The following is a 20,224-nucleotide window of genomic DNA, read 5'->3' as shown; positions in this document are numbered from 1 at the left end:
GCCAATGGAAGATGTTAACGATTGCCGAAAAGGTAAAAGTTTTACAAATGTTGAAGGAAAGGAACAGCTACACCGCTGCAGAACGCCATTATGGCATCAATGAGGCTACGATTCTTTTTATTTAAAAAGGAGGAAAAGAATATAAGATCTACGGCTGCAGTGTCCTTTAACCAGGGCGCAAAACGTGTTGTAAGTGGATGTAATAAGGCGGTAGTCCGGATGGAATCTGCTTTAAGGATTTGGATTGAAGATTGCCGGAAGAAGAACAACGGCGGTGCTACACAGTCGCCGGAAGAGGCTCCTTTAGAAGAGCTGTAATGCTCTCCTTTATTGTGCAGTAAAATTAAACTCATTGTTATCGGACAAGTCTTCGTGTCATTGTTGGTGAGTAACCATAATTAATTTTCTATGTACAGTACTTAGTACATGTACATACATTTAGTGTCACTGTACACACATTTTACTGCATGCTATTTTTCTTGCATTGTACGTATTTATTGCTGGTGGCCTGTCTGTCGTAATGGCTGTAACATATGTGATATCGGAGACACTCGATATCTTTAAAATAATATTTAGGTTTTACTGTATATAAACAGTGTGTTTGCATACAAAATTTCAACGAATCTTACCTAATATCTAAGAGAATACAAAGGGTTTATGCTGTATAACTGTGCGGGAAATGTTTATAATAGTGTGGGAGAGTTTATAAGGGCTTAAAATATATAAAAATAACCATACAAACATATGGTTTTTACTTTGTGGATTTTCACCTTTCGTGGGGAGTTCTGGAACGCAACCCCCGCGATCGAGGAGGGATTATTGTAGTTGGGTTTGATATATTATTACATTTACTGCACATATTCCTACATTTATGTATTTCCTTTTTGCAAAAGCCCCCATTTTTCATCTGACTTTTTTGCACTTTTCCTACATTAACCTTTGCAAAAAAAACATAAAAACAGGAAGAAAAAAGATGAAAATGGACGTGTTGCTTAATCCATATAACTCAATACATACCACGCTTTTGATCTGTTAATTTGAAATGGTAAACAGTCAAAGATGTCTTACTAATCGTATTTTATTTTACACCCGCTGTTCTGAAGTCCAGTCCTGAGGACCCCCTAAGGGCTTCAGGATTTTTTGTTTCAACCCGGGTCGCAGTCACTAGTTGTTTTCTCTCTTCTGGACAGACCTCAGTATGTGCATCTCGGGAACTGCAGGTCAGGACATTTCTCTCATCGCCCACCCCTCTGCCCAGCAGCCCAATGGGAGTGCTTCCTCCCTCTCCTGTCTGGGGTAAGGCGGGCGGCTCACATACGGCGTTAGGGTGCGGCGCGGATGGCAGCCTGTTGAGTCTGTGGCAAAGGTGATTCCTGTGGTGGGGTTGGAGAGGAGCTAGGATGGAGGGGATGTGGTATAGCGGGTCCACAGCTCAAAATTGAAAAGGCCAGTTTTAATAGATAATCGCCGCACTCGCAGCTTAGAGGGGGCCGTGGTAGCTCGTTTCCGGGAGCTTCATGATGCGGGCAGTCCTCTCTTAAGTGCACAGGTGAGGAGTCGTCTGCATCTGTAATTGTTGCCGGGATCTATTAATCGTCACACCTGATCCACATAATATATAATAGAAGTGCGAGGTGGATGGAAAGGGAAAAAAAAAGGAGAGAGAACGGGAATGAAGGTTAATGGGGAAGACCTGCGTGAAACACTTGAGAAGATAGAAGGGATGACAAAGAGTTAGTTCTGGAAATGAAATCCTTAAAGTGAGGAATTCTCGGCCAAATAATTTTAAGTCAATGAAAGCACTTCAATCAATCAATCAATCAACATTTCTTTATATAGCACATATTCATACAAAAAAAATGTAGCTCAAAGTGCTTTACAAAATGAATAGAAAAATAGAAGACACAATAAAAGATAAACATAAGTCAACATTAATTAACATAGAATAAGAGTAAGGTCTGATGGCCAGGGTGGACAGAAAAAACAAAAAAAAAAACTCCAAAGGCTGGAGAAAAAAATAAAATCTGTAGGGGTTCCAGACCAAGAGACCGTCCAGTCCCCTCTGGGCAAACTACCTAACATAAGTCAAACAGTCCTCTTTGTATTTAGGGTTTTCATTGAAGGAGTTGATGATGATGGTCACGTAGACTTCTGGCTTTCAGTCCATCAATGTTGGTGCATCATGATGCTTTGAGTAGGTGGTGGAGGCACAGGCCGCCACCACAAAGAAACCGGAAAAAGAAACAGAAGAGAGAGTAGGGGTCAGTACGGATTTTGGAGCCACTGTGACTTGGGATTGCTTTCCATACTTCGTTTGGATCCTCTTATGCTTGTGAGCAGCTGTTTTCAGTTTTGAATTATATCAAATCTGACACCAGAAACAGACTAACAGATGACCTGAGGGCTGCATGTGTTGCTCTCAAACTTGCAAAGTATGAACCAAGGTTAGACAAATTATCAGCATACATGCAACAGCAAAAATCACATTAATTGTTCAAAAGCATGCCAAATGCAAACTTTTAGCTTTCAATAAAAAGTTGTTTGTATCATTGAAAGCTCTGTTATTGTGTTTTTCTTTTAAGGCAAAAGATGTTAATTTATGAGTTGTTTTTTCTAAACTAAATCCTCAGCATTCAGGTTAAATTGCTGTGTTGGCACTTTGCGACAGATAAGTGGGTTTTGGGTTGCAGTTTGGGCACTCGGTCTCTAAAAGGTTCGCCATCACTGGACGAAGGTGACATAACATCATTTATGATGCAAAAAAGTACATATTAGTGCCAGCAGACCCTTCTAAATCACCTGCACAATGGGAGGCCTGAAACTTCAAGGACCTGAGTAATCATGGTGGACTCATCAATGTCAGCATTCAGACAGTGTGAGGAAGAAAGCTACAACAACACCATTCATTTCTATAGCACGTTTTCATACAAATGATGTAGCTCAAAGTGCTTTACATGATGAAGAAAGAACAAGAAAGATCTAAAAATAAAATTAAGCAATACCAATTAACAAAGGATAAAATAAGGTCCAATGGTCAGGAAGGATAGAAAAACACAAAACAAACTGCCAGAGGGCTGGAGAACAAAAAACAAATCTGCAGGGGTCCCAAGGCCACAAGACCACCCAGTGCCCCACTGGGCACTCTACTTAATATCAATGATCTCAATCAGTCCTCATGGTTTTCAGGCTCTACGTGGAAGAATTAGACGATGGCGGTCATGTGGACACCAGGCCTTCAATCCATCAATGTAGGAACATCGCAGTGTTTTGATCAGGTGGTGGTGGTGGCACAGATCGCCACCACAGAAAACCGGAAAAAGAACAGCAGAGAAAGGATGTTAAGTTATTCATCACAATGTGTGGAGTACAAGTTAAGAGACGTTATGCTTAAGGTATACAGGTACAATATAAGGACACTACACCCCTCTGCTGTCATAACCTAGTCGGTGTAAATACCAGGCTACGCAATATTGGCCTGCCCTGGCTGGGTTTCACATTCTTGCTTTGTGTCTCATTTGTTCATTTGGATTCTTTTATTTATGTCATGTACATCATTCTTTATTTTTGGTTTAGTCTATGTAGAAAAGCGCTGCAGACAGCTGTATGGCAGTGAGACCTGGACAACATACAATACAATACAATTTATTTATACATAGCCCAAAATCACACAAGAAGTGCCCCAATGGGCTTTAACAGGCCCTGCCTCTTGACAGAGCCTTGACTCTCTAAGAAGACAAGGAAAAACTCCCAAAAAAAAACCCTTGTAGGGAAAAAATGGAATAAACCTTGGGAAAGGTAGTTCAAAGAGAGACCCCTTTCCAGGTAGGGTGGGAATGCAGTGGGTGTCAAAAAAAGGGGGTCAATACAATATAATACTCAGAACAGAACAGAAGTAATCCTCAGTACAGTATAAAAATAAATATATTACAAGTACGGAGCAGAATTTAACAGTAAATGATATCACGTAATACGATTTGGATTTGTTCAGAGTCCTGGAAAATTCGACCATCAAGCTGCCTCCCCCTATTGGCCATTCCACAGCTGAGGCAGCACTGGGCCAGCCAATCCAATGACAGAACCCCTCTACCCAACGATTCCTGCAATCCTCCATCAGGGATGTCTTTACCTTAGGCAGGCAAACCAAGTTGGCAGGTGGGCCGTGGGCACCAAGTGCCACATTTGAGTACCAAGAAGAGAAACAGAATAGGTGAGGGTTAGTAACAAATACTAACTATCATGTTACTTATGTTTTAGTGCTAATGACTAACAACAGAAACGCAGTCTGTACAGTTAATCAGCAGCTCTAGTCAGGGTATGCTAAACTAAAGTAATGAGGATTTGAAAGCTGAGACCGAAGGGTCATCTCTTATAGTGGCAGGCAGACCACTCCACAATTTAGAGGCCCTGTAACTAACAGCTCGACCTCCCACTGTTATTTTATTAATTCTTGGACTCATAAGCAGACCGACATCTTGAGATATTAATGTACGTTTTGGTTTGTAAGTCATGAAAAGTTCAAACAAGTAAGCCGGACCTCAGCCATTTAAGGCTTTATATGTAAAAAGGAGGAATCTGCCCTAAACTTAACCATGCCAGGCAGGAGAAACGACTTAACACTTTTCACCTGTGATGCCTCTGCTGCATCCTGGGTGTCTCCTGGGAGGACAAAGTGACCAAAACTGAAATTTTGTTTTATGCCAGCTCACCCTGTTGTCATCCCATTTTTCGTGAGAAACTGCCACACATTCAATGCTGTGTTGTCGTGATGCAGAAGCCACTCACCTCATCGACACAATTCAGGTAATTCTCTCCACACTGCATCATGCAACCGCTTGAGAAATTCAAGGACGCTGCTTGGCCAAATGATGCAGAGGGGAGTCTAGTACACATACCTGGCAGTAACTGTCGAAACGAACTCCCCTCCAGTCTGCAGAAAAAAATACTTGTTATATTTGGGTCCCCCCTCATATGTGGAGGCACTAAAATCTTTGAAGTCCTTAGGGCCTCGAAACATTTTAATCCGGCCCTGGTAATCGGACTTAAAGGGCGGATTTGCCCCGTGTACAGAATGCCTTTGAATAAATTTGCCATACAAGATGTAGGTGGGCCCATTTGCTTCTCCTCCCGTCTTCTCCACACTCAAAGCCAAGTAAGGCTCTTGTGTCACTTTCTAGTAAGCTGATGCTCCTTTCATTGGCTGAGGAATTTACTTTCCAATCAGGATGTTATAAAACATCTTCAATTTTACAGTTCTTTGATACTCTTTGGTTCATTATTGCTATCTCATTAATTGCTTTTTATCTTTACCTTAGACAGTCTTTTTTTTCCAGAAATGTGGTTTTCCAAGCAAAACATTCAACATTAAATTTTAATAATGAAAATGCTAATACTCCCTTGTGGCACTAAAGAGCATAGTTAACCATAAAATTGTAATCCGGCATGTGATGAGCGTTTTAAGTATTGCTTTTCAGATATCACAATTAGAGGACAGTTCATGGTATTTATTTAGTGTATGAGCAGCTGAGATAACATTTTTGGGTAACACTTTATTTCTGAGAGGCATATTTAAATATAAATAGATTTTTTAGCTCTAATTTAATTATAATGTAATCATTAACGTTCAATCATTTCTCTTATTAATTTAATAACACTTATTAAACGTATTTGTGAGGGTTTGGTCGTGAATAAAAATACTTCATATCTCAGGCCAAAGACCTAGCAAAGGTCAATGGTTCTTTCGAATAACAGTGAGTGCCAACACAATTATTTGATACAATGACTAAATTATAAGCTTTGCTTGTGCTTTGGTAGGTTCCACCATTAATTATATCTCTGAAAGCAGTTCACTGAATATTGATAGTAGTTAACTGAATGTGCCATTGAAAAATAATGTGTCATATATTTTATCAATAAAATACAAAATATTTATATGGTGTGACAGATAGAGGGCTCCCTTGAACCCTTGTCCAATACTCCAGACAGCAGATAAAAGTCTCAAAGTAGACGTTATTAATACAGCACAGTGCACAAAGCACCCCCTCCTCCACAATACTCATTAAATAAACCAATACAATAACAATAAACTCTCCACCACTCCCAGACGTGTTGCCCTCCTACCACCCAGCTCAGCTCGTCGTCTGGAGTTCCCAGAGTCCTTTTATATTCCCTGACCCGGAAGTGTGTTCCAATCCCCAGTCCATGTGATCTCCTATCACTTTCGGTCAGATAAAATGTCCTTTTCTTCACCCCGGAAGCACGTCATTCCCCTTGTCCATGTGACTCGGACGTACTTCCGGGGTATAAGGCAAATAACTATTGTTCCTCTCTGCAGCGTCTCCTAGTGGCCCCCATGGTATCCAGCAGGGCATCCTGGACATTGGAGTTTTTATACACAGCCCTGCTGGTCTTTGGGGCACCTCCATACTGCAGGGAGGGCTCCACCTGGCGGCTTGGGGGTATTAGCCGGGATGAACGGTCGGCCATACATCACAATGGTAATAAATTATTTTATTTAATCTTATTAAACATCCAACCACTTCTGTCATTATTTCATATATTTCGTGACACTTTTGCAATTGTATTTCAATACTTACTATTCATCAAAATCTAAACTTTCAATTTTGCTGTCAATAAGGAAGATCAAAATGACAGAAATTGGAAGCTCTGTGACTTCTGTGTAACACACATTTTCAAACCTGCTTTTCCAAATTATCATCAAAATCGACCATCGAAACCACCAAATGACAGCGATGGTGAAACTAATCTCCTTTATCCATAATGGCATTCTGAGAAGCTAATTTGAATCGGCTAACGTGTATTCGTGTTTTCATTAAAATCAATGCTTTAACGTTTAGATTATTTTTGATTACGGTTAAATTACTTGTCGTTTTTATAATGAGGCGGAGGAGATAGAAAAGAATATTAAAGTGGTTATAGGATTGCATACAGACACGTAACAGATCGCTCCAAAAGCAATGCAGCTGAATTATTAAGCAATTAAGCAGTTAACATTAATTTAAAGTACAGTATTGCTGCAGCTGAAAGTGCAAGAAACTGAAATTCATTTCACATTTCCTTAAATTTCATCAGTAATACTTTAAATGTATAGTTGGGTTTGATATATTATTACATTTACTGCACATATTCCTACATTTATGTATTTCCTTTTTGCAAAAGCCCCCATTTTTCATCTGACTTTTTTGCACTTTTCCTATATTAACCTTTGCAAAAAAACATAAAAATAGGAAGAAAAAAGATGAAAATGAGCGTGTTGCTTAATCCATATAACTCAATACATACCACACTTTTGATCTGTTAATTTGAAATGGTAAACAGTCAAAGATGTCTTACAAATCGTATTTTATTTTACATCCGCTGTTCTGAAGTCCAGTCCTGAGGATTTCAACCAGGGCCGCAGTCACTAGTTGTTTTCTCTCTTCTGGACAGACCTCAGTATGTGTCTCGGGGGAACTGCAGGTCTGACATTGTGGTCAGCACCGCAGGGGACTGTGCTCTCTCCGGTCCTGTTCAGTCAACATACATCAGACTTTCAATACAACTCAGAGTCCTGCCACGTGCAAAAGTTTGCTGACGACACTGCTATCATGGGCTGCATCAGGAGTGGGCAGGAGGAGGAGTATAGGAACCTAATCAAGGGCTTGTTAAATGATGCGACTCAAACCACTTACACCTGAAAACCAGCAAAACCAAGGAGATGGTGGTGGATTTTAGGAGTCCCAGGCCCCTCAAGGACCCCGTGATCATCAGAGGTGACTGTGTGCAGAGGGTGCAGACCTATAAATACCTGGGAGTGCAGCTGGATGATAAACTGGACTGGACTGCCAATACTGATGCTCTGTGCAAGAGAGGACAGAGCCAACTAGACTTCATTAGAAGACTGGCGTCCTTCAACATCTGCAATAAGATGCTGCAGATGTTCTATCAGACGGTTGTGGCGAGTGCCCTCTTCTACACGGTGGTGTGCTGGGGAGGCAACATAAAGAAAAGGGACGTCTCACACCTAGACAAACTGGTGAGGAAGGCAGGCTCTATTGTAGGCATGGAGCTGGACAGTTTGACATCTGTGGCAAAGCGACGGACGCTGAGCAGACTCCTGTCAATCATAGAGAATCCACTGAACAGGATCATCTCCAGACAGAGGAGCAGCTTCAGTTACAGACTGCTGTCACCATCCTGCTCCACTGACAGACTGAGGAGACCCCACACTATGTGACTCTTCAATTCCACCCGGGGGGATAAACGTTAACATTATAAAAAAGTTATTGTCTGTTATACCTGCATTGTTATCACTCTGATATTTAATATTGTTATTATCAGTATGCTGCTGTTGAAGTATGTGAATTAATAAAGTATCTATCTATCTATCTATCTATCTATCTATCTATCTATCTATCTATCTATCTATCTATCTATCTATCTATCATATAGTGCCTTTCATATCTATCTATCTATCTATCTATCTATCTATCTATCTATCTATCTATCTATCTATCTATCTATCTATCATCTCTATCTATCTATTATATAGTGCCTTTCATATCTATCTATCTATCTATCTATCTATCTATCTATCTATCTATCTATCTATCTATCTACAAATCGTATTTTATTTTGCAGCCGCTGTTCTGAAGTCCAGTCCTGAGGAACTCCCGGGGCTTCTGGATTTTTTGTTTCAACCAGGGTCGCAGTCACTAGTTGCCCTGTGGCGCGTTTCCCTGAGGGTGATCTGGCTCGTAAGATTCTCATTGTTGGAGACCCAAGTGGCTGGACCAGGCCAAGGGGTTGCCCATGTAACACCTGGCTGTGGCAGATAGAGGGTCATTTCCAGAGGGTGGGACTGGACCACGTTGTCTGTTCGGGGGGTTGCCAACCGGGATCCTGAGTTGTTTCGTCGTGTAGTGGGTGCGGCAATACACTGTACTAGTGCATGCTCCCCAACTTGACTTGACTTTGAATGGACTCTCTTTTGTTTTTTTTTCTTTGTAGTTCCATCACTTAAAGAATAAGTTTAGTATTATTCAAGTCACAGTGAAAGTGAAATAGCAGATGCTGTAACTCACATTTTTCTGAGGTCTTCACATGTGAGAAAATAGATAACCTCCCAGCAGACTACTCAGGAGGTATTGAGTGACCTGGAAATTGTAGAGGGAGAAGTGTTGCTTGGATTAAAGAGGTTGAAATCAAACAAATCACCAGGACCAAATAATATCAGAACAGAGCTATTAGCTAAACAAATAGGCTTGATGGACTGAATGGTCTCCTGTCATTTGTGAAATTTCTTATGTCAGGAAGTCCAGGACCCAGTTGCATAGGTGAAGTGTTATCGAACAGCAGACTTAATCTCTTTGTGCAATACTTTAGAAATGTGAAACAGTGCTGGAAAGTTGTTACGCATTCATCTAATTCGACTTCTAGTCAGGTAATGTGACATACTCTGGTGATTAAATCAGCAAATGTAATCGTTGAGTTTGGCATCACCTCCAACTGGAAGTCATACAATGTGCTCTCAGCTCTATAGTTTATTGAACTGTGTAAATTATATACACAACCAGTAACGGCACACTGCACGATAACATGCAGTGAATACACTTGACTTGATCATTTATAGTCTTCATCCTCTTTCTCTGTACGTTTACCATTCATTTGCTCAGAGGTTGATGCGCTTGCTACTTCCTGAGCAGCTCTTCTTTTCTCCACCCTAGCGGCCCACTTTTCTCTTCTTTCGTCTGCATCGTTTCACGTTAAAACAGAGTGAGTCAGTGTTTGTGTTGCAATTACTTAATACAGCGGAACCTCGGTTCACGACCATAATTCGTTCCAAAACTCTGGTCGTAACCCAATTTGGTCGTGAACCGAAGTAATTTCCCCCACAGGATTGCATGTAAATACAATTAATCCATTCCAGACCGTACAAACTGTATGTAAATATATTTTTACATATAATATATAAGCTTAAGTTATAATATATAAGTTTTTAAGCACAAATATAGTTAACTAGCAAAATACCCGCTTCGAAGCGCTGCATTATGGGATCTGTAGTTTATTGTGTTACCAGCGCTTCATATACCCGGGCCATTAATAACAATAATACAGTATATAAAATGATCTCGGGCCGGATATAATTACACGCCGGGCCGGATGTGGCCCGCGGCCCTTGAGTTTGACAAATATGGACTAAATAGAACTTGAAAAGATATGTTTTTTCAAATGTGATCGCAATTCAGATAGTGTTGATGCGCACTACAGCCTGCATGCCTCAATGAGTCATCCTCCCCTCGCTCTTACTTTTTTACCGTTCATCTAATGAATACACTGAGTATGGCTTTACCAAAACAATCATTGATGGCGAATAAAGTATCCATTATTCGAGTATGTAGAGCGGGATATATATATACATATATATATATACCCGCGTATCGCAGCGGAGAAGTAGTGTGTTAAAAAAGGTAGAAAAAGAAAAGGGAACATTTTAAAAATAACGTAACATGACTGTCAATATACAGTATTTGTTTTGTGAGTGTTACTGAGTGTTGCTGTCATCAAGGATTTGATTATCATTATTTCTTTCAATCAGGTTCGTATTTGTAGGATGTGTTGTGTTCAAGTTACATTCCGTGTTTGTCAATCGTTGTAAAGATGACAGGTTTCATTCATCGATTCGTTTCTTACTGCATCAATAAACAGCTCGTCTTCTTCTTTATCTGAGACCTGACACACTGCATGCACGGGTTTTTTACACTGTCTTCCTTTAGCGGACATTGACTTTTTCCACCGGTGCTTTGTTTCCGCAGTAGCTGCATTTATGAATATGCTTATCAGACGCTTCATATTTTTGCTGCCTTTTCAATTGTGTAATTCGGTTTTGTTCAGCTCTTTGGAACTGTTGCTTTTATCTGTGCACTGCGTCAGTTCACGTGAGCCGCTCGGTGTACATGCATCGAAGTTTCCCAGCTGTGCTGGTGCCATCTCCTGCTATGTCCATGGCTGTATTTAATGTTACCTTAGTCCTGGCACTTAAAACTTTCTCTCGCAGTTTCGCTGAGTTTGTGTCAAACACCACCCTGACCATCTCATCTTCCTCTCCATAAACACAGTCCTTCACCCGTGAATATTTACCCGTGGCAGTTTGCTATTGGATTGCCGCTGACGGACGGCCTTATATGGGCAGGCACTAAATTACAAACGCCAGCGGCAGCCGGTCTATGAACTTAATTTAAAGTGTAGGTTTACATCGTGCTTTGTTTCCGAAGTAGCAGAACTCATGAATATAGTTGTATATGTCACTCGCTCGCTTCTTATTGTTTCGCTGCCTTCTCAATTATATAATGCATGTTTTCTTGAGCGCTTTTTGAGGTCTTCCTGGTTTTCTATGTACTGCGTGATTACGGGAGGCGTGATGATGTCACACGAAACTCCGCCCACGGCGTTGAAGCTCCTCTCCATTACAGTAAATGGAGAAAACTGCTTCCAGTTATGACCATTACGCGTAGAATTTCGATATAAAACCTGCCCAACTTTTGTAAGGAAGCTGTAAGGAATGAACCAGCCAAATTTCAGCCTTCCACCCACACGGGAAGTTGGAGAATTAGTGATGAGTCAGTGAGTGAGTCAGTGAGTGAGTGAGTGAGTGAGTGAGTCAATGAGTGAGTGAGTGAGGGCTTTGCCTTTTATTAGTATAGATTATACCATAGAATACACAGTAGTAAATAATACTAATAATAATAGTAAACTAAACAATAGTAAATGTAAAAACATTGAATAACACTGAGAAAACCTTGAACAACAGAGAAAACTAACACTGCAAGAGTTTGCGCTATAGTGCTACAAACTGCTCGCTAAAAACACTTTTTTTTAATGAGTTTTAAGCACAGGGAAAAAAAATGAACATTTGAAAAATCTGTAATTTAATAAACCACCAAGAAAAGTAACATTGCAACAATGCATGCTATGAACCGATCGCTGTAAAAAGAAATGAAAACAAAAACAAGCCCGGAGCATTCTTTAACTGCCTTCTCTGCCTTATGCATCCAGCTTTCTCTTGCACGCACGCGTGTGTGTGTGTGTGTGTGTGTCTCTCTCTCTCTCTCTTTCACGCGTGTGTGTGTGTGTGTGTCTCTCTCTCACGTGTGTGTGTGTGTGTGTCTCTCTCTCTCTCTCTCCTCGCGCGCGCCTGTGTGTGTGTCTTTCTCGCGCTCCCGCTCTACTCTCTCTCTCTTGCTCGCTGCACAGGGAATGCACAGGGAGAGACTGAACACGTGCGTAAATCATCGGCGTGCACAAACCGAAAGGGAAACTGGCTTGTTCATATACCGAGTGTGTGGTCGTGAACAGATGCAAAAGTTTGGCAAACTTTTTGGTCGTAAACCGCTTTGTACGTGTTCCGAGACGTTCGTGAACCGAGGTTCCACTGTACGTTTTCCTTAATTTTTCACTTAAGCTGGCACTTAAGTCTTCAGTCTGCCTCAAGAATGATTTAAGATATGAAGAGACAGGGGAAGTGACGGTGAAGGTGGAAAGGATGACAACGGCGCACATACGCATGCATCACACAGAAGGCCTGCTGGCCAATGCAGAGAGTTGATTCTACGATAAAATAAAATAAAAATAAAAAAGAGGAATAATCTTGAAGGTCAATCATCACCCCAAAAGCTGACAGTATACGTCACATAGTATATGTGTACCAGATTTCAGGTCAATAGTTGAAACGATTTAGAGCTACAGGTAATTTAAAAACCTGGACAGACAAACGGACAGCCACGGTAGCATATTATATATAAAGATATTAAATCCATACACATAAATGTCTCAGATAATTTATTCTAAAAAAAGAATTCTATTCCAGGAAGGCTGCCACAGCTGTACAATTTCATTCTGTCCAACAGACTTATTTCTCTTTATAAATGAACCTATTAGAGTTTAACTGCAGATTCAAAATGTGTCAAACTTTCCTTGTCTAGGGAGTTTACTCTAATTATTTATACAGCACTAGTGTCCAATATTGTACATTCAAAGAATGAATGGTTCTTCATATTTGCTAATTTTCTTACAGCTTTCGAAAGACACAGACGGACTGAAACAGTGCAGGCATCAATTAGCGTACTGATAACAGTTTAGGTTCAATAACAAACTTGTTATAACTTGGGAGTAACAAAAACAAATATGTATTTTTGATTGATGAGGCTTTTATGACTCTAGGTGTTCTGCTTGAATTGAGAGAAACAAATTACTGTAATTATAAAAAAACATTCTAGTTACGCACCTGCAGACTTCATGCCGAGGCTTTATACAGCTCTTACAATTGTCATGTGCTACAAATGGAAAAGGCGGCCATTTATCATTTGTCAACCACTCCTTTCACTGAGAAGTTAAAGCAATTTACTTTCAAGTTTCTTAATTCAAGATGTTCTTAGTTATCATAAATTATCCAAAAGCTAATTAATTAGTACTTCTTTAGTTTAACATTCTTAAAAGCTCTTTTTTCCCCTAGCAATTCTTCTAATGCGAATGCAGGAGAGTTGCAGCTTTAATTAATGTTCACTAAAGGTCAAGTCAAGTCAAGCTGGAGAGCATGCACTGGTACAGTGCGTTGCCGTACCCACTACATGATGAAACAGGATCCAAGTTGGCATCCCCCCAGGCAGACACGCGGTTCAGTCCCATCCTCTGGAAATGACCCTCAATCTACCACAGCCAGGTGTTACCTGAGCGTCCCCTTGACCTGGTCCAGCCACTCGGGTCCTCAACAATGAGGATCTTATGAGCCGGATCACCCTCTGGGAAACGCGCCACAGGGCCGTAGTGCCGTAATTGACGCTCCCTCACAATGCAGGTCATGTGTCTCATTCGGGACTCCCTGAGCAACCACTCATTCGACACACAGTCAAATCAATGGTACCCAAGGATTTTCCGGAGAGACACAGTACCAAAGGAGTCCAGTCTCTGCCTCAGGTCACTGGATAGCATTCATGTCTCACAACCATATAGCAAGACAGGAAGCACCAGGACTCAAAAGACTTGCTTTGGAGAAAATGTCCAGAAGCTGCTTGGCCTGATGATGTCCAACAAACCTGCATTCAGATGTTGTCATTCAGATGATGGTAGCAATGTGCAGCATCTTCATCTTTTTCAGATCTTACTAAACTATTGTTTGCAGTGTTGCACAATAAATGATAAAATTCCCTACAGGCCTCTGTTTCTCACTCTAATAAGAAATTATGCCCATTTCTGGGCTTCAGCTATAGTTTTGTATTTTTCTCGACATTTAAACGTTTATATTTCAAAACTCCTTTTTCTGCGGCTCTTATACTGTTTTATATATCCAAGACTAAGGTGAAATACTTGTATATGTGTGTATAAATTTGAGCTAAATATTGTCCACACTCGCTCTCAGGGGGCATTTGTTGGGCACCTGTAAGGTGAGCAATTCAAAGTGAGAGGTGACGCTGTTGGTAACTCCTTCTCAATTTGGCCTATAGAACGGAAAGCCTCCAACGAGACAACTAGCGATGTCATGTCACTCTTCCACTCTGGACTGCATATAAAAGCCCACAGTAACAGAGGTCAGCATTCAGTCTTGAGACGGAACTTATGGCCAGAATTAAATGGTTCCCATTCTGTTTTTGATTTTTCTATCATTGAGTCAGTTGATCCATTAAATTAGGTTTTGCCGCAAGGCCCTTCAAGTCTTCATCCTGTTCTGTATTTTTTTTTAAATAGTATACTGTTTGGTGTCATGCATGCACACTTGAGGACCACCCAGATGGCTCGTGTAAGCTGATTAATACCACCACCTCCAGGGAGGAGGTAGTGCTGTTGCTCACCATGTCTCTTGTTCCCTCCATAGTCACACGGCCCACCACAGAAAATAGTTCAGTAATATATAACTTTAAATATGTTAATCACTTAGCATCTGTCTGGCTGTTGTTGTGTTTTTTCTTGGCTTCAGAAATGCTCAACTGCAGACTGTGAACATATGGCACCCAGAGAAGCAGAGCTCTTCACCCAGTATATTCTGATTGTACATCAGACTTATCAGCAGCAGCTCCCGTTCAAGTGGATTTATTACCGAGTTGTCTTCTGATTTGAAACTTACAAGTTCTGACATTAATGAATATACGTATGGGTTTTTCATCTCTCATCTCTCTTATATAAAAAGCTATCAATATGACTTTAATAAAGATCAAAATATCATCACACAGAGCAGGAACACGTCAGGCTATCCATTTCAATAATTTCAAATCAATGCGAGTGCACTCAGCCCTGAGTCTCTCCCGTTACGAATTAGCGCTTACAAATTCACAGCGCCGTCTCTCTCTGTTGTGGTTTCCACACATGTCAAGGAAAGCTCTGCATTTTTGTGAGCTCCGGGGTTTGCCACATTGCTCAGAAATAAGTGAGCACAGCTCTCAACGTTTTGGTTCAGTTTGTTAAATTGTTAACATGAAGTTGTGTTAAGGCCGCGTGTGCTCACCAAGAAAGAACAAAAGAAGCAAGTTATGGGTACAGGAACAACTGGATGAATAGGTAAATATTTTTAAATTCACCAGAGAGGTCTGAGCATACAGTATGTAATAAGTGTATATGTTTAATATGTTACTGTGCTCTGCTAGGCAAGCATTAGAAGACAAGACAGGGACAACTGCGTAATGACCATTGTATACTATTTTTGTGTGTCAAAGTCAGCATGACACTGTATCCTCTTTGCCTTGTTTGGAATGGCATGATTCACCCAAGTGAGGGCCTGCACATGAAGAAAGAGTATAAAGCCTTGGAACATTGCCCGGCACACCTTTGAAGCCGACGGATGGATGGCAGATAACGTCATCTGATCCTGAAAATCCTTCCAACGCAGCGACGAAAATGGCAGATATACATTGGGCCCCTATTCCCGGAAGTCATGGCTTCCTTCGTCTGTTATGCAGCATAAACCATCATTAAAGAACGCTAAGTTATTTCTCCTATGTGATTTCTTACCACCGTATCACTAAGGGAGGGGTATTGACTTTTAATATTATATCTATATAGTTTCGGGTTATGTAACATGCCACAATTACAAAAGAACTTATTCCAACAAGGGAGCTAGCACCCCCTGCTGGATACAGCATAGCCAAGAGAGTGGATGAGAAAATTGAAAAGAAGAAACTGCCTTAAATGACGATTCCCTGCATATCACACCTACAGTGTCTTCCATAAAGTTTCGGACCAAGACATATTTTTCCTTGCTTTCCCCCTCTGCTACACAGTTTAGAATTACAAATCAAACAATTCAGACTTTGTAATTAAAGTGCACATCACAATCTGCAGACATTTCGGTCACACAACACTTTATCTACACAGTTCCCCCTATTTCAGGGCACCATATTTTTTGGGACATTTGGCGTCACAGGTGATTGTGATTCCTCAGGTGGGTTCCATGGCTTTATAACATACCTCGGCCTGCTTCTACCCGTTGGAGTTTGTAGTTGCCATTGTTCAGCATGAAGACAAGAGTTGAGCCAAAGAGAGTCAAGAAGCCATTATGTGGCTGGAAAACAAGCATCAAACCATTGGAGACATCAGTAAAACCTTAGGATGACCTCAATTAACTGTCTTTAATATCATGAAGAAGAACGAACATACCAGTGAGCTCCGCAAATCACCAAGGGACTGCTAGGCCAAAGAAGACCTCCACTGCTGATGAAAGAAGAATCCTCACTCTTGTAAAGAAAAAGCCCCAAGGGTCTGCCCAACAGACCAGAAACAGTCTTCAGTGGGCAGATGTGTGTGTGTGTGTGTGTGTGTGTGTCAGAGACGGCTATCAGCAGAACACTTCATGAACAGAAACACAGAAGGCACACTGCAAGATGTCAGCCACAAAAACAGGATGGCCAGGTTACAGTTTGAGAAAAAGGACCTAAACAAGCTTGCAGAATTCTGGGAAAAGGTCTTGTGGACAGATGAGACAAAGATGAATCTCATCAGAGTGATGGCAGGAGCAAAGTGTGGAGACAAAGAGGAACTGCCCAGGATCCAAAGCAGACCACCTCATCTGTTAAACACGGTGCTGGGGATGCTATGGCTTAGCCATGTATGGCTGTCACAGTTTCTGGCACACTTCCCTTCATTGATGATTGAATTGTTGACTGCAGTCACACAATTAATTCTGAGGTGTGTGGAAACATCTGATCTGCTCAAGTTCCAGTAAATGATCCAAACATACTGCTGAGACAACACAGGAGTTTATCAAAACTACAAAATTTGAAAACTCTTGTATGGCCAAGCCAGTCACCTAATTGAAATCCAAGTCAGCAGGCCTTCCACATGCTGAATAGAAAAGCTAAGGGGACAAGCCCCCCAAAATAAGCAGGGGCTGATGATAGCTGCAGTAGAGGCTTGGCAGAGCATCACCAAAGAAGACCCTCAGTACCTGGTGATGTTTATGAATGGCAGACTTCAAATAGTCACTGCATGAAAGGGATATACATCCATCCATCCATTATCCAACCCGCTATATCCTATCTACAGGGTCACGGGGGTCTGCTGGAGCCAATCCCAGCCAACGCCGAGCACAAGGCAGGAAACAAACCCCGGGCAGGACGCCAACCCACAGCAGGGCGCACACACACAATCATCCACACACCAAGCGAAAATTTAGGATAGCCAATGCACCTAACCTGCATGTCTTTGGACTGTGGGAGGAAACCGGAGCACCCATGCCAACACGGGGAGAACATGCAAACTCCACCTCCATCTCATACAAGCCAAATAACTCATAGTTACCGTCTTTAATGTTGCTGCCTCAGCAGTGATGAGGTTGACTTCTACCATGAAGCAGGAAACAAACCCCGGGCAGGACGCCAACCCACCGCAGGGCGCACACACACAATCACCCACACACCAAGCGACAATTTAGGATAGCCAATGCACCTAACCTTTATGTCTTTGGACTGTGGGAGGAAACCCACGCAGACATGGGGAGAACATGCAAACTCCACGCAGGGAGAACCCGGGAAGCGAACCTGGGTCTCCTAACTGCAAAGGAGGAAGCAGCGCTACCACTGTGCCACCGTGCCACCCAGGGATATATAACAAAGTCTTAAATATGACAATGGCTTTAATAGACTTGCCATTGCTGTGTGCCAAACATTATGGTGCCCTGAAATGGGGGGGCTGTGTAAAAAATGTGTATGCAAAACACTCTTAAAATCTCGTCTGAATTGTCTGATTTGAAATTTTAAATTGTGGAGCAGAGAGGGAAATCAAGGTCAAATGTTTCTTTAACTGCGGTGGGTGGCACCCTGCCTAGAGTCTGTTTCCTGCCTTGCGCCCTGTGTTGGCTGGAATTGGCTCCAGCAGACCCCCGTGACCCTGTAATTAGGATGTAGTGGGTTGGACAATAGAAGGATGGATTGATGTTTCTTTGACCAAGACATTAAGGCGGGCACTGTATCTGTTTATACTATATGTATTGAAAAAAGTCATCGACCCTACCTTTGACTCCTGATGGACACCACTTTCAACATCAGCTATTTCTGAAAAGGTTCCCTTGCCATAACCCTTTGCTTTCTGCGTTTGAGCCAATTTTAAACCCACCTACACTCCATATCCTGAAGTCCCACTTCTTTTAGTTTGATCTCCAACCTTTTATGAGGCACCATCTGAAAATAAAAATGAACAGTCTCATGTTTGCTTTTGTTATTTCCTCAGAGAATTGCAGCATGTTAGTGAAACTCGACCTTCCTCGTCAGAACTCATGTTTGACTGCTCACTAAAACTCCTCTTCTTGCCTCTCGATCTTCTCCTTAGTAATTGGTCCGTTAATTGACCTGTGACGCACGTTGTGGCCATGTGATGCACCTTACACTTATTGACCGGTGCTAACATCTATTGTCTTAACCCTCATTGAAGAATTCCAGTATCTGGTGTGGTAGAAATTTAACATCTTATTAAAGTAAAAAGCATCCTCTAACAGGACAAGTCAGAAATCAGGCAGGAGAAAAGCTGTTCATTGTATCTTTTAATTACAAAATGTCTTCGAGAGAGCATTCTTCAAAAGCAGTGTGTTACAGCCTGGTTAGAATGATCAGAGAAACAAAGGTTCATTTTATAAACTATTTCATTTAAATACTGCGTAAGAGCCATTTCCTAGTTACATAAAACTCATAAATGTTTTACTAAATGATAGTGCATAATCTATGGGAGGTTCTGAAAACCTCCATCAGTCGAAATGAATTGGTATATTCTAGCCATTTCCATCTGCTCTGACTAAACATTATTCTCAGTTAGTGATCAGCCTTGCCATGTGTAAGGTGTAGAGGCCACAAGGTTTTAAACCGTGCCTTTCGTGCCTTTTGAACATTGCGTACCTTGTGAGCGTGTTTTTGTGTGTCAAGTAACATGTAAGACAAAGCACTTAATTGAAAGTGCTGCGCCGTATGCTTAAAGTGTAGAAGAAAAGCTAAGTTTAGATGAGATACATTTTTCCTTTATTTTTTTTGCATTTTATTCTACGTGTGTAACAATTTTTTTCTTTATTCTTGTGTGGATTATTTTCTTTGAGTTTACTCTAAATATTTTTCATTTTTGGACTGAGACATTTCTTTTGGCACGTGTTTTGCTCGTGCTTGAACTCACCTTACACTCCGGCGGCTACATACAGTGTCAATCAATGTATACATTTATTCTGGTTGGTTTGTTGGTTTACACCCAAATTACTTATATAAAATAAATGTCTAATATATTAAATTCTGTTTCTCCTTATTCCTTTTGAGATGAGCTACCACCCTTGAAATTCCTGTGTATATAACAACAGTCCATTTTGGTTGTTTACAGGACATCTGCTGATTTCTTAGTCATTTTTCAGTACATTTTGTTGTTCACTTGACCTTTATCTGGTTTTCCAACATGTATTAACCCTTTATACTGTTTCTTTAGATTTATACTTGGTGGCATAGATTGTGGACTATCTTACAGACAGACCTCAGTATGTGCGTCTCGGGAACTGCAGGTCTGACTTTGTGGTCAGCAGCCCAGGAGCACCACAGGAGACTGTACTTTCTCCGGTCCTGTTCAGCCAACATACATCAGACTTCTAATACAACTCGGAGTCCTGCCATGTGCAAAAGTTCCCTGGGGACACTGCTATTGTGGGCTGCATCAGGAATGGGCAGGAGGAGGAGTATAGGAACCTAATCAAGGACTTAGTTAAATGGTGCAACTCAAACCA

The sequence above is a fragment of the Polypterus senegalus genome, chromosome 15, assembly GCF_016835505.1.
Source record: "Polypterus senegalus isolate Bchr_013 chromosome 15, ASM1683550v1, whole genome shotgun sequence".
Taxonomy (NCBI): domain Eukaryota; kingdom Metazoa; phylum Chordata; class Cladistia; order Polypteriformes; family Polypteridae; genus Polypterus; species Polypterus senegalus.
The sequence above is the reverse complement of the archived record's forward strand: the minus strand, read 5'-3'. Positions refer to the sequence as shown.